This window comes from Arachis duranensis, chromosome 9 (assembly GCF_000817695.3).
Source record: "Arachis duranensis cultivar V14167 chromosome 9, aradu.V14167.gnm2.J7QH, whole genome shotgun sequence".
In the NCBI taxonomy this organism is placed as follows: domain Eukaryota; kingdom Viridiplantae; phylum Streptophyta; class Magnoliopsida; order Fabales; family Fabaceae; genus Arachis; species Arachis duranensis.
The window spans coordinates 34,083,814-34,102,929 of record NC_029780.3 but is presented as its reverse complement, the minus strand read 5'-3'; the positions used below and the strand labels follow the sequence as shown (position 1 = coordinate 34,102,929).

The 19,116-nt window shown below is 37.9% G+C and overlaps 1 pseudogene; it reads right to left on the bottom strand.

Moving 5' to 3' along the window:
• Positions 1 to 13,325: 13,325 nt before the first annotated feature.
• On the bottom strand, positions 13,326 to 14,388 carry LOC107465366 (uncharacterized; annotated as a pseudogene).
• Between the last annotated feature and the right edge of the window lie 4,728 nt (positions 14,389 to 19,116).

Sequence of the window (19,116 nt, the reverse complement as noted above, 5' to 3'; positions counted from 1 at the left end):
GAAAAGCAGGTTCGTCATTTTCATCCAGAAAAAAGGGGCGAGCTCCTTCAACAGCTCAGATCTTGAAAAAGTAGTTTTTAAAACCACGGAATGACTCGTCAAACATGGAAAAGACCTTCTTTCCTTGGGTAGAGCGAAAGGAGACCCAAGCCGCCTTCTTTTTTACCACTCCGGGCTTAGTCAAGACAAACAGATAGAAAAAGAGAGATTGGGAAGTAGGGATACCAAAACCATTGCACAACAATTGAAAAATCTTTATGAAACCCCAGGAATTAGGGTGAAGTTGAGAGGGGGCAACATTACAAGACCATAACAGGTCGGTTTCAAATTGAGTAAAAGGAAGGGTAATACCCAGCGGACTAAAGAAAAAGTCATAAACATAGAAGAAAGGGCGATCCTCAACAACCCGAGTAGAGAAGCAGACTCTCTCTTCGGAGGAGGGAGGGACAAGTTCATAGTTCTTCTCATCACCTGGATTACTACAGACCCTATGAAACTGCCTAAGCTACGCGCAAAACTCGGAATCAACCAAGGAGACACACATAAGGACCATTGAGTCCACCCAATCAGCCATGCCCTCAGGAACCCGGGAAGGCATCTCTACAACGTTATTGCGAGAAGACACGAGGCCAACTAAATCCTACAATGAGAAAAGAAGAGTGGATTACTAAAAAAGCATCTCGGACAAGGGGCAAAAACAACTCGACCAAAATGATACAGGCGAACAAATAGAAAAGGAAAACCCTAAGACTCAAACCAAAGTCCTGGGGCATCCTTTGGGGGCAGTAACAAAGCAAGGTTTCAGGAAATTTCTATAGCTTACGTCCCGGCACTCATCAAACAAGAAAATAAGGTTTCAAATGAAACAAAAGAAGTAAAAACACAAAGTCATCTAAGTCACTACCTTTCTACAGTCTATCAGCAAAAAGCATTGTCAAATATCAAAAATGCCAAGCAGAAAATCATCAAAGACGCAACCTTTTTCAGAATCAAGCAAAAACCATCATGGAAGGCGCAAGCAGAAACGGTGACAACATGCAAAAACCCTAAAAAAGATTCGCACCAAAAATGAAGAAATTCCAGAACACGCAATGATCAGGCATAGTAAAAGCAGAAAGGTCCGAACTTTCCTAAACAAAATTCAAACTTTCCAAAACCATACAAAGTAACAGAGGAAGAAAAGCAAACCTGGAGAATAGAAAAAAACCTCAAAGAGAAGCAGAAGAGCAGAAGCAACAAAGCTACCCCCTCCGAAGTGGAAGAATGCAAAGACAAAAGGAGAAAATCTGGAATCAGCCCTCCTTCGAAAACGCAGCAGCAGAACAGACGTCGCAAAGAAGAAACTACAAACTTTGGGCAAGAAACAGAAAGTGAGAGAGTAAAGGGAGAGGTTACTGTTCATACCCTGGGTCGAGCTGTCCGACCCGGGATGTTCTACAGACAAAGCGACCAACCTCCTCAGGTCAGGACAACCCGACCTCTTCTAAAAGATGTCGGTCAAGTCACAGGAAAGCCCAAACAAAGACCCAAATAGAGAAACACGTCCCAAATCCAAGGGCAGTCCAAGCCCATAGAGATAAAGGCGGTTCCCTTAAAGATGACCTCACTTAAAGATAAGATAAAGATAAGATAAGATAACTAACTTATCTTATCTACAGAAGGTCACATCTCACCATTATAAATACACTGGAGCACCCAGGTATAACTCATACACTGATTCTACTCAATGCCTGTTTAATACCCTTGCTAACTTAAGCATCGGAGTCCCTTGCAGGTACCCCCCACCCTCCGGGGACGAAGGATCAGCACCACTACCAAGTCCAACAAGTCGGACACATAAGCTCCGGCTGCCGTACACCTACCCGACACGTCGGTTTCGACCAACACAGACGATCTCATCCAAGATCGGCCAACAGTTTCAGGTAACCCTCGGAACATTGGCGCCGTTGCCGGGGAACCTGGAAGTCATCCCATTAACATGGCGGATGACCATGACAATGACCACGATTCAGGTTTGGAAGACAGAACGCCGCATAAAAACACGGACACGATACACAAAGATACTCCAGAAACCAACGGAGACAAAAATTCATCAAATCCAGGAGTAATAGAAGCACTTCAAAATCGATTGGAGCAACTTGAGAAAGAAGCCCAACATCGACGTGAAAAAGAAGAAGATCTACGCCGGGAAATAAGGCGGTGCCGAGAATTAGAAGATAAGCTTATAAAACTCGAAGCTGATCTCAAAACTAAAGCTACTCGACCATCCATAGAGGATAGCTCTCAGAAAGATCAAGATTCATTCACCAGAGAAATTATGAAAACCAAAATTCCAAAAGATTTCAAGCTTCCGGATATGACTCTATATGACGGTACCTCGGATCCCAACCATCATCTCAGTAACTTCAGAAGTAGAATGTACCTCACTGATGCCTCAGATGCAGTTCGCTGCAAAGCCTTTCCAACAACTCTAACCAAGACAGCCATCAAATGGTTCGACAACCTACCTCCAAAATCCATCTCGAGTTTCGACGACCTGGCCAATCAAGCAAGGAGATCGGGAGAGCCTTCGCAACTACATGGAAAGATTCAACAAAATATGCATGGACATACAAAGTCTTCTAACAGAAGCTGCCATTATGGGCCTCATAAATGGCCTACGAGAAGGACCATTTAGCCAATCTATATCAAAGAGATACCTGACATCCTTAGACGAAGTACAAGAATGGGCACAAAAATACATCAATATGGAGGAAAACTCTCGACTTAGCGAAACCTCAAGGTTCGGTTCTACCTACCGAGATAAAGAATCCAAGAAAAAGGAAGATCGCTCCGGAGAGAAAATAAAAAAATATCATAACTATACTCCTCTTAGGGTATCCTTGGTAGATGTTTACAAAGAAGTCTGCCATACAGAGAAAATCCCTCCAGTTCGGCCACTTAAAGGTAAAAGAGGAGGAGGAAATCGGAATGAATACTGTGAATATCACCGACTTCGAGGGCATTCCACCAATGAATGCTTCGATTGGAAAAACATCATAGAAAAACTAGTAAGAGAAGGAAAACTAGATCGGTTTTTGGCTAATCGGGATGACGAACCAAGAAAAAGAAGAAGGGATGAGGATGTTGGACGATCTGAACGATTACCTCGCACACCGGAAAGACACGTTCACGTAATACACGGCAGATTCGCTGGAGGAGGAATCTCCAAATCATCTCGCAAGCGACACCTCAAAGAGGTATACCACGTCGAAGGAAAAAAGGAAGCCCCAGACATCCCAGCAATCACGTTTACCAAGGAAGACGCATCCGAAATCATCTCGGGACATGACGACCCCATGGTCATTACGATCATACTGGCAAACACCAACCTTCACCGTACACTAATTGACCAGGGAAGCTCTGCTGACATCTTATTCAAAACTGCCTTCGACAAACTCGGTCTAGAAGAAAAAGAGCTAAGAGCGTACCCGAACAGCCTGTTCGGACTAGGAGATGCCCCAGTTCAACCGCTGGGATACGTATCGCTGCATACAACCTTCGGAAAGGGGAACCATTCCAGAACACTCAAGATAGACTACATCGTGGTCGACGTAAGCTCAGCCTACAATGCCTTAATAGGTCGGACAACGTTAAATCAACTCGGTGCAATAGTTTCAACTCCATATCTATGTATGAAATTCCCAACTGCGGAAGGGATAGCTACAATAAAGGCAGATCAAAAGATGGCACGTCGCTGTTATAACGAAAGCCTAAACCTCCGAGGTGAAGGAGGAGAGTTCCACACAATCGAGCTCGGTGGAGTCCAGAGGCGAGAAGAACTCCGACCACAACCTGGAGGAGAAGTAGAAAGAATCCAGATCGGAGACACCTCGGATAAAACAACTAATATTGGCACGATCCTAAAAGGAGACATAAAGGAATCACTAATACGGTTCCTACGAGATAATGTTGATCTCTTCGCATGGAAAGCCGCCGACATGCCAGGTATTGATCTCGAACTAATGAGCCACAAATTGGCAGTCTATCCGGGATCCCGGCCGGTACAACAAAGACGAAGAAAACTTGGACCAAAACGAGCTCAGGCTGTAGAAGAACAAGTACAAGCGCTACTTGAGGCCGGGTTCATAAGGGAAGTCAAATATCCACTATGGCTAGCAAATGTCGTCTTGGTGAAAAAGTCAAATGGGAAGTGGCGAATGTGCACCGACTACACCGACCTCAACAAAGCCTGCCCAAAAGACCCCTACCCACTCACAAGCATCGACGCTCTAGTGGATGCTTCTTCAGGATATAAGTATCTCTCATTCATGGACGCATATTTAGGGTACAATCAAATCCCCATGTATCCACCAGATCAAGAAAAAACCTCGTTCCTAACACCAAAAGTAAACTACTGTTACATAGTGATGCCTTTTGGTCTCAAGAACGCAGGAGCTACTTATCAAAGGCTAATGAATAAAGTTTTCTCAGATCACATCGAAAAAATCATGGAAGTTTATGTAGACGATATGTTGATAAAAACACAAAGCAAAGATACATTGTTATCCGACCTGACTCAAGTGTTTTACACTATCAGGAAACACAACATGCGGCTCAATCCCGCAAAATGCACCTTCGCAGTAGAAGCTGGCAAATTCTTGGGCTTCATGCTCACACAAAGGGGGATTGAAGCAAATCCAGACAAGTGTCGAGGCATATTCAACATGAAGAGCTCAACCTGTATCAAAGAAGTACAACAACTCAACGGGAGGTTGGCCGCTCTATCCCGATTCTTAGCAGGAGCTATGATAAGATCTCTTCCCTTCTATGCTACTTTAAGAAAGGGAAAACAGTTCGAATGGATGACAGAATATGAGCAAGCCTTCCTAGACTTCAAGGAGTTCTTAGGACGGCCACCTATCCTATCTCGGCCACGAGAAGGAGAACCGATCATATTATACCTCGCAATAGGGAGCCGGGCAATAGCCTCAGCACTAGTCAGAGAAAACGAACATGGGCAAAAACCCGTCTACTTCGTTAGCAAAGCACTACAGGGATCCGAGCTGAACTACCAGAAAATAGAAAAGTTTGCCTACGCTCTGATCCTCACATCCCGGCGGCTTCGCCCATATATCCAAGTGCATACCATTAAAGTTCGAACCAACCAACCCATAAAAGGGATATTACAGAAAATAGATCTAGCAGGAAGAATCCTACAATGGGCAATCGAGTTGTCCGAATTCGACCTCCAATACGAGGCGCGTACAGCAATCAAATCACAACACCTGGCCGACTTCATCGCAGAATTTACAGACATCTCGGAAATCCCCATAGAATGGAACATATACGTAGACGGATCCTCGAATAAAACAGGAAGTGGTGCGGGTGTGATACTTAAAAGCAACCAAGGAACTCAACTTGAGCTCTCCCTTAAATTCGGATTCCCGGCCTCAAACAACCAGGCAGAATATGAAGCACTATTAGCTGGTTTGAAGCTGGCTAGGGAGGTTGGAGCTCGGAAACTCAACATTTACAGTGACTCACAAGTCATCACCTCACAAATAATAGGAAGCTACCAAGCCAAAGATCCGACCATGAAAAAATATTTGGATAAAACTAAAGAACAACTCAGACAACTCGGGGAATATAGGATCCACCACATACCTCGTGAGCAAAATACCCGAGCTGACGCCCTTGCAAAATTAGCCAGCACCAAACCAGGGGGCAACAACAGAAGCCTCATCCAGGAGGTATTACAGAACTCGTCAATAGCAGAAGAAGAAAGATTCCTAACCATAATAGGTCGGGATCAAGGATGGATGACCCCCATAATAAACTACCTCAAAACAGAAGAACTCCCTACAAATGAAAAGGAGGCAAAGAGGCTGAAAAGGGAGGCACAGTACTACACTATCATAAACAACACGCTGTACAAAAAAGGGATATCAAAACCTTTACTAAAATGCGTACCAACTTCCAACACAAAGGAAGTCTTGGAGGAAGTACACAACGGCATTTGTGGTAATCATCTCGGAGCGCAAGCTCTCACCAAAAAGATACTCCGGGCGGAATTCTATTGGCCAACTCTACAAAAGGAGGCTACAGAATTTGTAAGGACATGTCCACCATGCCAGAAGCATGCCAACTTTCACATTGCCCCACCAGAAAAGCTCATTAGCGTGACCTCACCCTGGCCATTTACGAAATGGGGACTCGACCTTCTCGGACCCTTCCCACAGGGATCGGGACAAGTAAAATTCCTCATAGTAGGAGTAGACTATTTCACAAAATGGATCGAGGCAGAACCCCTAGCCAACGCCACCGCTCAAAAAAGTCGAAAATTCCTATATAGGAACATTATTACGAGGTTCGGGGTACCATACTCCATCACCACAGACAACGGTACCCAATTTACAGAGGCAGGCTTCAGAAAACTGGTGGCCGACTTGAACATAAAACACCAGCTCACCTCCGTCGAACATCCCCAAGCCAATGGACAAGCCGAAGCGGCCAACAAAGTCATATTGGCCGGATTAAAGCGGAGGCTACAAGAAGCAAAGTGAGCTTGGGCCGAGGAACTTCCACAGGTCCTATGGGCATATCGAACAACCCCCCATTCCACTACAAACGAATCACCATTCCGACTAGCATACGGAGCGGAGGCAATGATTCCAATAGAAATCCAAGAAGGATCTCCCCGAGTAGTCCACTACAATGAACGAGCAAACTCCCAACTTCAGAGAGAAGAGCTCGACTTGTTACCCGAAATCCAAGAAAGAGCTCGGATCAGAAGAGCTCGACTTGTTACCCGAAATCCAAGAAAAAGCTCGGATCAGGGAAGAAGCCCTAAAGCAACGAATGACTTCCAGATATAATCAAAAGGTAGTGCCGAGAAGTTTTACAGAGAATGATCTTATCCTAATCAGAAATGACATTGGAACAACTCGACTCGGAGAAGGAAAGCTGGCAGCAAACTGGAAAGGACCCTACCGAGTCATTGAAGTACTGGGGAAGGGCTACTACAGACTGTCCGAGCTTGATGGACGAGAGCTTCCCCAATCATGGCACGCCTGCAACCTAAGAAGGTACTACAGTTAGAAAAGGTAAAGGATCTCACTAAATGGATGCGCTCTTTTTCCTGAAAACGTTTTTTAATGAGGCACCATATCGAGACCTAGATCGTACCTGACTTAAAGGGACAAGGAAATTCCCACATGTATATATTTGCATTTTTTCTTTGAATAAAGTTTATTTAGATATTCTACAAGATTCCAAGACGCATTAATCTGAAGTATTCATCGTCCGATTATAAAGCAACAGGTCGGCAGAAAGTGAAAAACAAATTCACTGCGCGACCACGATAAATACAATCGTCCGATAAAGGTGAAAATGCGATTCGCCTAAAAGACAATCTAAAGACGCCAACCATTTTCTACAAATCGGCAAAGATGAACACAGAATAATGTAAGAAGTTATCGAAAACAATCCAAAAAAAAAAGAAGCCGACGAGGTCTTACGGATAGCTAATATAATAACTTAAAAGATTGGCCGACGTTCAGAAATCGGACCAAGTCAACCCAAGTTATAAGTAAACCCTGGAAAGAGGTCTGACCAACCCTATTAAAGAGGATTACTTTAACTTAGAAGGGCCTGACATAACAAAGTCAGCCCAAAACTAAAAAGTTATACAAGTAGTCTCTGAAAGAGATCTGACAAAGATCCAAGAAAGAGGATTACAGAAATAACTTAAAGGAGACCGACATAACCAAGTCGGACTCCTACCATTAAAAAAGTTATACAAGTAGTCCCTGAAAGAGATCTGACAAAGATCCAAAAAAGAGGACTACAAAAAATAATAAAAAAGTTATACAAGTAGTCCCTGAAAGAGATCTGACAAAGATCCAAAAAAGAGGACTACGAAAAATAACTTAAAGGAGACCGACATAACCAAGTCGGACTCCTACCATTAAAAAAAGTTATACAAGTAGTCCCTGAAAAGATCTGACAAAGATCCAAAAAAAGGACTACGAAAAATAATTTAAAGGAGACTGACATAACCAAGTCGGACTCCTACCACTAAAAAGTTATCAACATAATCCCTGAAAAAGACCGAGTAAAGGCCCAGAAAAGGGGATCACAAAAATAACTTTTGAGGGGACCAATATAAAGAAATCGGTCATAAGGCGCTAAAAATACAAACAAAGAGCGAGGAAACCGAGAAACAAGTCGGACCCCCCATAGGCACGGCCTCAAAAGGATCCAAGCTACAAACGATAAAGCACGCAAACAACCTAAAGAGGCCAGAACAGCAAAATTTCAACAGATATCATGCATAATATGATAAAAGCTTCAAGAGGTCACCACAAAACCAACCTCAGAAGCTACTTTTGTTTTTCAAAAAAAGTTGCAAGACAGACAACTAGAAGCGTCAAACAAAACAAAGTTCAAAAGCCCACAAACCAGGCTATTTACACAAAATATCCAGAAAAAGATCAGCTAAAGATCGGGAGCTTTCCCAACAGCATCAGTATGAGGAGAAGGAGGACGAGTCTGAAGGGGCACGGCATCTACGGTTCCATCATCCCGGTTCAGAATCTGGCAATCCGGATCAGATGTAACGGGAGGAACAGAGGAGGTCGACACCTTAAGAGAAGGCACTGGGGGAGGATCAGTCTCTTCATCATCCTAGTCATCAGGGACAATCTTACCATCTCTCACGACATTATCCAGGCTGATGAGAGTCAAGTCGGCATCAGGAGCAACAACCCAGAACTGCTCCATCAGGTCCTCGGAGGCAGCACTTACGCTACCCACAAGGTGACCCTGAAGCTCACCATAATTAACCCGAGCTGTTTCCAACTCCTCCCGAAGACGCATCAATTCCCTATAAGCCGAGACATAGCTATCCTTATGTTTTAAAGCCATGTCTTCGGCTAGCTTCAGAGAAGCGGCAAGGGCAATAGAGCTGGCCTTCTCACCCTCCAATTCCTTCTCCACCTTGGCCAACTTCACCCCCAACTCCTCCTTCAAACCCTTGATTCGATCAAACTCTGACTTGGCCTCCTCCATAAAAGATTTGGTAGCATGAACCGGAATCCCCTAAATTGTTCGAAAAATAGCCGCACCCATGTGGGCCATCTTCACACTATTTTGGGTAATAAAATATAAATGCTTTAAAAGAGACACGTCGTCCATGGAAAGCCCACCATAGGGGGCAATTTGCTGGTCAACAAATTCAATGGCATCAAAGTCTGGAGCATCCAAGTTAAAGGGTTCGGATGTTTTCTGCTTTTTCAAAGGTGGGGCACCAGAAGCAGCAACAGAAGTTTGAGGAGGATCGACCTGATGAAACTGGGGAGTAGGAATTACTTTCCTCGGCCCAAGGGAACTCGGCACAGGGGGCTTCAGGGGGACCTGTGAAGATCCCTCGCCGGCCACCTTGGCCGAGATGTTCAGAGCAGCAGTTGCCTTCTTTGCCCTTTTGAAGGCCTTCATAGAGTCGTTATTCTTTGACATATCTACAAAACACAAAAACAGTCACGACAAAGAATTACAAAAGAGGAAGAAAAAGGAAATCAGTACAGAAACAAGTCAGACAAATACCCAAAACAGTCTGAACCAAGGATGGGTCATTCAAAAACCTTTTTGTATCAAGATGGGGCGGTTTCCCCTATAGATCCTCAAGAACAACAACAAAAGCACGCTCAACATCATCAAGCATCTCCCAAGTATAACGAGACACTCTGACATCCCTCTGCCACTCTAGAGGGAAAGAAGGCTCATCATTTTCATCAAGAAAAAAGGGGCGGGCCCCTCGACAGCACGAACCTTAAAGAAGTAATTCTTGAAATCCTTAAAGGACTCATCATACATAGCAAAAACTTTGTGGCCCTGGGCGGACCTGAAGGAAACCCAGGAAGCCTTCTTTTTTGAAGAACCGCCAGGCTTGCGGAAACAAACAAGTAAAGAAACAGAGTCTGGGAAGGTGTTACATCTAGTTCACGGCAGAGAAGTTGAAAAATTTTAATAAAACCCCAGGAATTGGGGTGAAGCTGGGATGGAGCTATATTACACGACCACAACAGGTCAGTTTCAAAAGCAGTAAAAGGAAAAGTAACATTCAACTGGACGAAAAAGTATTCATAGGCATAGAAGAAGGGACGCTCCCTCTCAATGGAAGTCGGAAAGCAAACCCTCTCATCAGAATCAGGAGCAACAAGCTCGTAATCCCCCTCGCGAGCATTGTTACCACAAATCCTATGACGCTTCCTCAGCTCTGTGCAAAATTCAGCATCCACAACGGAAACACACAACAAAAAAGGGAGTCCAGCCAATCGGACATCCCCTCGGAAACTCTGGAAGACATCTCTACAATGTTATTGCGAGAAGACATGAGGCCAACTAAATCCTACAAGTAAGAAAAGAAGATAGGGGTTACTACAAACATCTCGGATAGGGAGAAAACAACTCGATCAATACTTCTCAGATGATGAAACCACGAAAAGGAAAATTCCAAGACTCAAACCAAAGTCCTGGGGCATCCTTTGGAGGCAGCCATAAAGCAAGGTTTCCAGAAATACTCTACAGATCACATCCCAGCATTTCTAAAAAAGGATTCAAAACAACAAGCGCTTTTCATTAAAGAAAAACACAGCAAATCGTTACAAAACCTACCAAACAAAAACATTCCCAAAGCAACAAAGCACGGGACCATTAAAGATGCAACCTTTTTTCAAAGATCAGATAGGAAGCAATCTCCAAAAGTAAGAAACAGATGCAGATTTTCTACCAGTATCAAAAGCATATCACAGCAACAAGTAAAATATCGCAAAAAGGTCCAAACTTTCAAACATGCAAAACCAGAACATTCACCAAAATTCAAGACGAAGCTACAGAAAAAGCAAGAAAGGCTAGTACCAACTTGGAAAAGAGCAGCAAGCTTCAAAGAGGGAAGACGAAATTTGGAAATGCCTTCTCACAAAAAATGCGAACAGGAGTAATGTCGAAATGCAAAATCCCAAGCGCCTGAAAACACCAAATGACGCCGCAACGAAAGGAAAGCAGAAGTGCAAAAACAGAGAGTGGAGAGAACTGAGAAAAGAAGTTACGAAAGAGCAAAAGGAGAGAAACCGTTTTCAGGTTTTTTCAAAATCCAAAGTAAAGAGCCTAGGAGAAACGGGGCAATTAATGCTCAAAATTAAAAGCATTAAACCCTCGCACGTTCCCAAAAAAGCGCCGGTGTAAAAGCGCGTCTCTTCTAGAGGAAACGTTCTAGATTCAAAGCTGATACAAAGGAATCGACAAAATGCTTGAGTTCAGCTTCACCAAAGAAGGACCGAAGTCAAGGACTCGGCCTAAAAAAAGAAGACCGAGCTCAAGCAGGGGCACTGTTCATACCCTGGGTCGAGTTGTCCGACCCGGGATGTTCTACAGACAAAGCGACCGACCTCTTCAGGTCAGGATAACCCGACCTCTTCTCAAAGATCTCGGTCAAGTCACAGGAAAGCCCAAACAAAGGGCCCAAATAGAGGAACACGTCCCAAATCCAAGGGCAGCCCAAGCCCATAGAGATAAAGGCGGTTCCCTTAAAGATGACCTCACTTAAAGATAAGATAAAGATAAGATAAGATAACTAACTTATCTTATCCACAGAAGGTCACATCTCACCATTATAAATACACTGGAGCACCCAGGTATAACTCATACATTGATTCTACTCAATGCCTGTTTAATACCCTTGCTAACTTAAGCATCGGAGTCCTTTGCAGGTACCCCCCACCCTCCGGGGACGAAGGATCAGCACCACTACCAAGTCCAACAAGTCGGACACATCAGCTCCGGCCGCCGTACACCTACCGGACACGTCGGTTCCGACCAACACAGACGATCTCATCCAAGATCGGCCAACAGTTTCAGGTAACCCTCGGAACAGTTACGAAAAAAAGCAAAGAAGAGAAACCGTTTTTTGATTGAGAAATTCAAAATAAAAGCCAAGAGAAAAAACGGGGCAATTAATACCAATTAATGAAGGTATTAAACCCCCCACGTTCCCAAGAACAAAGCACTGGTATAAAAGCGCGCGCTTTTAAAGGAAAACATTCTACATTAAAAAATCTACAAAAGAAGAAATCGATAAAATGCTTGAACTCGGTTTCACTAAAAGAAGGACCGACGTCAAAAGACTCGACCTCAAACAAGAAAACCGAGCTCAAGCAGGGGCACTGTTCATACCCTGGGTCGAACTGACCGACCCGGGATGTTTAGCGACAAGGCGACCGACCTCTTCAGGTCAGACTATCCGACCTCTTCTCAAAGAGGTCGGCCAAATCGACAGGAAAGCCCAATAAAGGGCCCAAATAGAGGAACACGACCCAAATCCAGAGGCAATCCCAGCCTACAGAGATAAAGGCGGTTCCGTTGAAGATAAGCTAACCTCACCCAAAGATAAGATAAGATAAGATAAGATAACTAACTTATCTTATCTAGAAAGGTCACTTCTCACCATTATAAATACAATGGAGCACCCAGGTATACTTCATACTCTGATTCTACTCAATACCTGCTTAATACCCTTGCTAACTTAAGCATCGGAGTCCCTTGCAGGTACCCCCACCCTCCGGGGACAGAGGAATCAGAATCACCATCAAGTCCAACAAGTTGGACACAACAGCTCCGGCCGTCTCCCACCAGCCGGACACGTTAGCACCGAACAGTATAGAAGATCTCATCCGAGATCGACCTCCAGTTTCTGGTAACCCCCGGAACAATAACCATTAGCCACCTTTGGCTTTTTTTTTCACATTGAACGAAAGCCAAGTAAATGATTCTCTTTCCTTTATCAAACTTATTAATTAATTAATAACTAGTGTTAAACCCGTGCGATGCATGGGCTTATATTTAAATTTGATAAGTTAAATTAAAAATAATATTTTATAATCATATATTTTTTAAATTTAGTATAACACTATCATCATTATATAATAAATATGTTAAATATGTTATTTTATCTTTATTCAAAGTAAAATATGAATAGAAGAGTTTAAAGTTTATAATATTCTTGAACCATAAGGAAGAAGATAAAAAAAAATAAGAACATATATAACTGTAATAATAGCATGTTAATTTTACCCTAAATTTTATATCAAAAAGCTAATAAAAATTTATCGACAACCTAGTATCTTACTAACTTCATTAGAAAATCATTGGATGTTGGACTCCTTGTTACACATTTCATTTCAAATTTGAAAAAGAGTTATAGATAAATTAGTTATATCTATAGTAAAGATTTGTACAAAAGTGTAAATCATAACATGCTATTAAAATAAAAATAATATTATTCTTACCTAAATATTATTAGAAACCTCTTTGAACACGACATTTGTTGTTGATGACTTTGGATTGCCGTCTTCATTTAGAATTAAAACCCTGAGGCCACTGCGACTCTTAACTCTTGACAAAGCAACATAAAGTTGTTCATGGGTGAACACTGATTTTGGCAAATAAAGCCGTACATGTGATAATGATTGACCATGACTCATGTTAATGGTCATTGCAAAGCATACTGTTAATGAAAATTGTCTCCGTTGGAACTTAAATGGCAATCCTGAATCTGAAGGGATCAAGTTCATTCTTGGAATGTACACTTTATCTCCAATATTTCTACCGGTCACTACCGCCGCTCCAATTACGTTGCTGCTAAGTTTGTTAACTATTAATCTTGTCCCGTTGCATAAACCTGAAGTCTGGTCTATGTTTCGCAGTAGCATTACAGTGACTCCTGGCTTCAAAGTCAACTTGTGATTGGGGAGTCCCGAACATTTGATGTCATTTAGAAACTCTGGTGTGAACCACTCTTGTTTTACATCTTCATTCTCATCAGCTTGACATGTTGTGTCAGAGCTCAAATACTCCTTTTCCATCCCTGGAAAGATTGTTAAGACAAAATCATTTACCTTCTCGACACTCTTAAGTGTGGGTGCAAGAATTGCTCTATTCTAAAAATACCTGTAATCTGATATGTTTTGCAACAAATTTGGATATGCAAAGTCTACCAAATGAGAGAGGATCATCAGTAGTTGTAATCAATAGATCATCTGGAATTTCAACTTCTAATTCATCACCAACAACAGAGTCAATATTTCCATTTCCAACATCAAGTATCCAATTAGCAAATATCTTCATTTCACCTTCATCTTGATCCGAAGAAGACATTAGAAGCCTCATATTCGTATGCAGTTTCAGAACCTTACAAAATGACCACAGATGGGATGAGTTAATAGCGAATGCTAATATATCGTGTCTACTTCCTTTCGGAATCACCGGAAGTATCTGTCTGAAATCACCTCTTAGAACAACAATCTTACCACCAAATGTTTGATGTGTCTTATGTTGATCAGTAACTGACATAAGATTCCTGAGCGTCCGATCAAGTGCTTCAAAACGGCAGTTGTACCTTTCCTCGCATACAACATATTGAGAACTCAAAATTGGATCCTATTTTGGACTTCTCTGATCTCTCCTCATACCACATCATGGCGTCGCAATGCCGACAAAAAATTCTGGGTCACCAATATCTATCACATCTAATAATCACCAAGATAATAAATTGTTTTAGTTATATCTGCAAAAAATACTTTATATAAAAGTATACCTTTCTTTCACCATGTTAAGTATAAAAATAATATTTATAAAAGATTACCGAAGAATGCAATTTATGGATTAAAAAGATGAGATCATATAATACAATTTCATTGTGCCAACCTCAAGATTTAAGTTTTACAATAAATCAATGTTCAAATACAAAAATTATAATATATAACCATATCTTAGTTTGAATTTTAAAACTTGAACACTAAACGATAATTTTTTGTTTATAAAAAGCATAACAATAGTAAATAATAAAGTGATGATATTGCTACTTTTTAAATTACCTGTATTTTCAGCAACATCGAATATGGCTGGGTATTAAATTTGCACAGAATCATCTAAAATAGTCGTATTTTCAATAATATCCTCAACTTCTTGAAAAATTTTTGAAAGATTTGTAGTCAATTCCTTCAAAAATATTTCTCTTTGTATCAGGTGTCTTTTTTTTTTCAGCTATGCATACTTCTTCTAATTCTTTAGTATCTAAATTTGAATTAAATGTACTTGCTCCTATAATTATTAGAGATAATATATCAAGTACTTTATATTATAAAATAAGAAAAATGAATATATGTTAAATGTTTAAATCAGCTGAATTATGAATATATATTATGAAGGTAGTATTAAAGATAAAAGAAGTAAAATTTTAGCTTTGTGATACAATCTATCATGTTTATCTTACCATGTCTCTTTTGAAGTAGCATAGTCTTTCTATTCAGTCTTACATCCCTTTGCAATCTAATTCGATTTGTGTATTCCAATGAATCTATAATAATTATTTAGCATATACCAATGATTATTTTTAATAGACCAATTAAAAAGTTAAGTGCTTGGTCTTTAAGTAATAAAAACATATTAACATAGTAACTGGTAGATATTATTTTATGTTTGTTAAAGATGTTGTTGACTTGTCTGATGACATGGACTATCATATGCTTCATGTGTGATACTCGAATTACTAATATCACTGATATTGGAACATCATTTTTTTCATCTACAGAGTGTAGATTAGTAGTTGGAGACCTTGATCAATATGGTGTTGGGTTATTACCTAATAAGATAACACGAGATATTAGTTTTGAACATATTTTCTATTAAAGTTTATAATTGAATAAAAAATAGGAAAATCAAAATACATAAAGTGCATGTACATTCCCATAAGCAAGTTCCAAAAAAATCATCTAAAAATAAATCTGTATTAATGCTATTTGTAATGTTCGACAACACCGATTGAAAATGCACACCATTGGATGGAACTATCGCTTGAATTTCCTGTAATTTTTTCATAAACAAATTTAGTAACATATTACGAAGACAATGTAAATTAATAATTTATTACTTGTCAATAGCTAAATAATATATAGAAAATATTGTATTTTATGGGCTTTCATTCGACCAAAATACTCATGACATGTTAGTTATTTTGTATACCCAATAAAAACTAAATATATAGAATTGACATACTTAAAAATACCAAATAAAAAAATATATTATTCTAACCTAAAAACAAAAATGATAAAATAATTAATTTATTTTTTTATATCTTTTATTTTTTTAAAAGATAATAATAAAAATTTATAAATGTAGCAAGTAAAAAAATTTAAATTTAAAAATTGAAATGGTTAAAAACTTACTTAATTAGAAATTAGTATTATAAATTCAAATTTAAAATTTTTAAAATAGAATTTTCTAATTAGCTAGTATAAATTTTAAATTTTTAAATAAAATTTTTTAATCAAACGTTCATTGTCCATTAGCAATATAGAAATTTGTTAATTTAAAAATAATTTTTTTAGTTTCATCATAAACAGTATTAACTTTATTATACTTTTTCTAAAATTTAAACAGTATTACATTTTTTTAAATAGTATAAATAATTTCACATCTAAATAAGACTGATAATTCTATTTATTTTATTATAATCCTTTGTAATTAGCATAGTAACTTATAAATTATATAAATTTTTAAAAAATATTTTCAAACCCAATTGCTTACGTAAAAATTCAAAAAAAACTATATTTGAATTTAAATTTAAAATTATAAACATAATACTTTAATTAAAAATTATAATTAGATTTTTTTTAAATAAGTACACATTAAAAATTAATAACTAACTTAATTGTATCAATAATAATTCAGAAAAGAAATTTATAACTTTATGACATTAAATATTAAATTAAAAATTATCAGAATATCAACGGAGAGAATCAAATTAAAAATAAAACCATAAGTAATAACCAAATAACCTCAATTTATATTTAAAAAAATTCTAAATTCCAAACATAAAAATCGAAAAGAACCAAAAGAAAAATAATAACTCAAGAAAAGACAATGTTTCCACCAAAACAAACATATGTTTGGCATTATTCTATTAGATAGACTCTAAAAGAGATTCCAAAATATGTGCATCCAAATTCTCAAGTTTCTTTCTCAATCTTGATTCTTGCAAGTTGAGGTATCTCCTTCCACCTTCGAATCTTCTGACTCCGAGGATAGTCACTTAGTTGGTGTAATAGCACTTTTCAACAATTCAGATTCATCATTGGCCGTAACTTCATTGGAGAATTCAAGCAATAAATTCTGTACAAAAAATTATGTTAAATTAAAAACTTCTTTCTAACCCTTGATTTTATCTCACTAATATTTTTTGAATAAAATTAAGATCTAATTTTGAGAGAACAAACAAAAAAATTATTTTTTGAACAAATACCTTAGTACCTTTTACTTTCTCCCCTTCAATGATTGTAGATGTCTTTGAAATTGGAAACAAACCACCGGTGTAGTCAACATCCTAAAATTATAATTAATTATTATTTATAAATTAGATACTACTAATGACCAAGAAAGCAAAAAATAAATTAATTTTTAATAGAAGTACACTTATATATACTCACAATTTGAATAGGGTGAGTCTCTTTGAATTTATTTATGAGATCCACATTATTAGTCATCTTCTTAACTTTATAAGAAGGTGAAAAATATGAAATATCATATATTTGAACTTCAATGATGAAGAGAAAGATCTTATCAATTAGGTTGAGTAAAAGTGTAGGTGTATCTGATAGATCTCCTTTCTGCAGGATATTACATAATATATTAATAATAAATAATATAAAAAGTACCAATACAAATATCTTACCAATAAGAGTGGATCAAGTATCTCTACACAGCTCTCTTCCAAAACTTGTTTTGCCTCCTTGTCAAAGACTACATAATATGCACAGTCGAATCATCAATGACACCAAACTTTATTTGATACATGCTTAAAAAAGAAAATAACATAAGAAAAAGTTAAATATAGACTTATTTAATATCTAATCTAATGTACATAGACTTTAATTTAAATAAATAAATAAATAACCTTGGAGTCATGGATAAAAGGATATTAGTAGAAAACTCGCGTCTTTATCAAGTCAAACCATCTCAATTGAGTATGGTAATGGAGAATTTCTGTAACTTGATAGTGTCCATAACCATATCACTCTTATACGTACACACAAATTGTCAATTGTAGGATTGATGTCAGCAATTTTGTGAATATCAGCCATTGGAATAAGTAGGGAGATTTTGGATATATGTAAAGAAAGGGATTGATATACTTTAAATTGTGGTGCTTTACATCTCTCATAACTTATCCTTTTATAGTTGCATCATAACTAAGCTTTTTAAAATTTGGTTGACTTTAATTTAAAATTTTAAAAAATAACAAACTAAGTAAAACAACCCAAATTTAAAATTTAAAAATAACAACTTAAATAAATAATAATTTAAAAATTCTAAACTAACATAAATATTTATTTATTGTAATATTAGTATGTAACAACCGAAGAATAATTAATGTAAATTTTTTTAAAACTCAAAATTTCTTTAAAAGAATTTATATAGCTGCAATTAAAAAAAATCAACAAATTTTTTAAAAATTATGCTAAAAAGAATTAACAGATTTTTAAAAAATAGTGTTAAAATATAAAAAAGAACAATCTAAATAAAATTTTAAAAATAACAACTTAAATAAAATAATTTAAAATTTAAAAAATAACAACTTTTATAAAATAACCCAAACAAATAAAACAATTTAAAATTTAAAAAATAACAACCTAAGTAAAACAACTCAAATTTAAAATTTGAAAATAACAACTTGAGAAAATAATAATTTATAATTTATAAATATAAATCTAAAAATTTCTAGTGATGACACGTAAGCAAATAAACTCCCAGACTCAACGTATGAGCGCCACGTCAGCAAATGAGCTCCCCATTTAATAACGCATTATTTAATTTTCAAAAGCTCAGGTTGTTATAATATCCAATAACATTTAGAATGAATTAAAATAAAAAAAATTATTGTCAATAAGTTTGTTAAATAAAAAATACAACCAAAATTATCATATGAGATTTTCATTTGTATTACTATAAAGATAAAGATTCTCTATATTTGATTGGCTTTAATTTAAATTTGAATTAAATTTGCAGATAAAATAAATATAT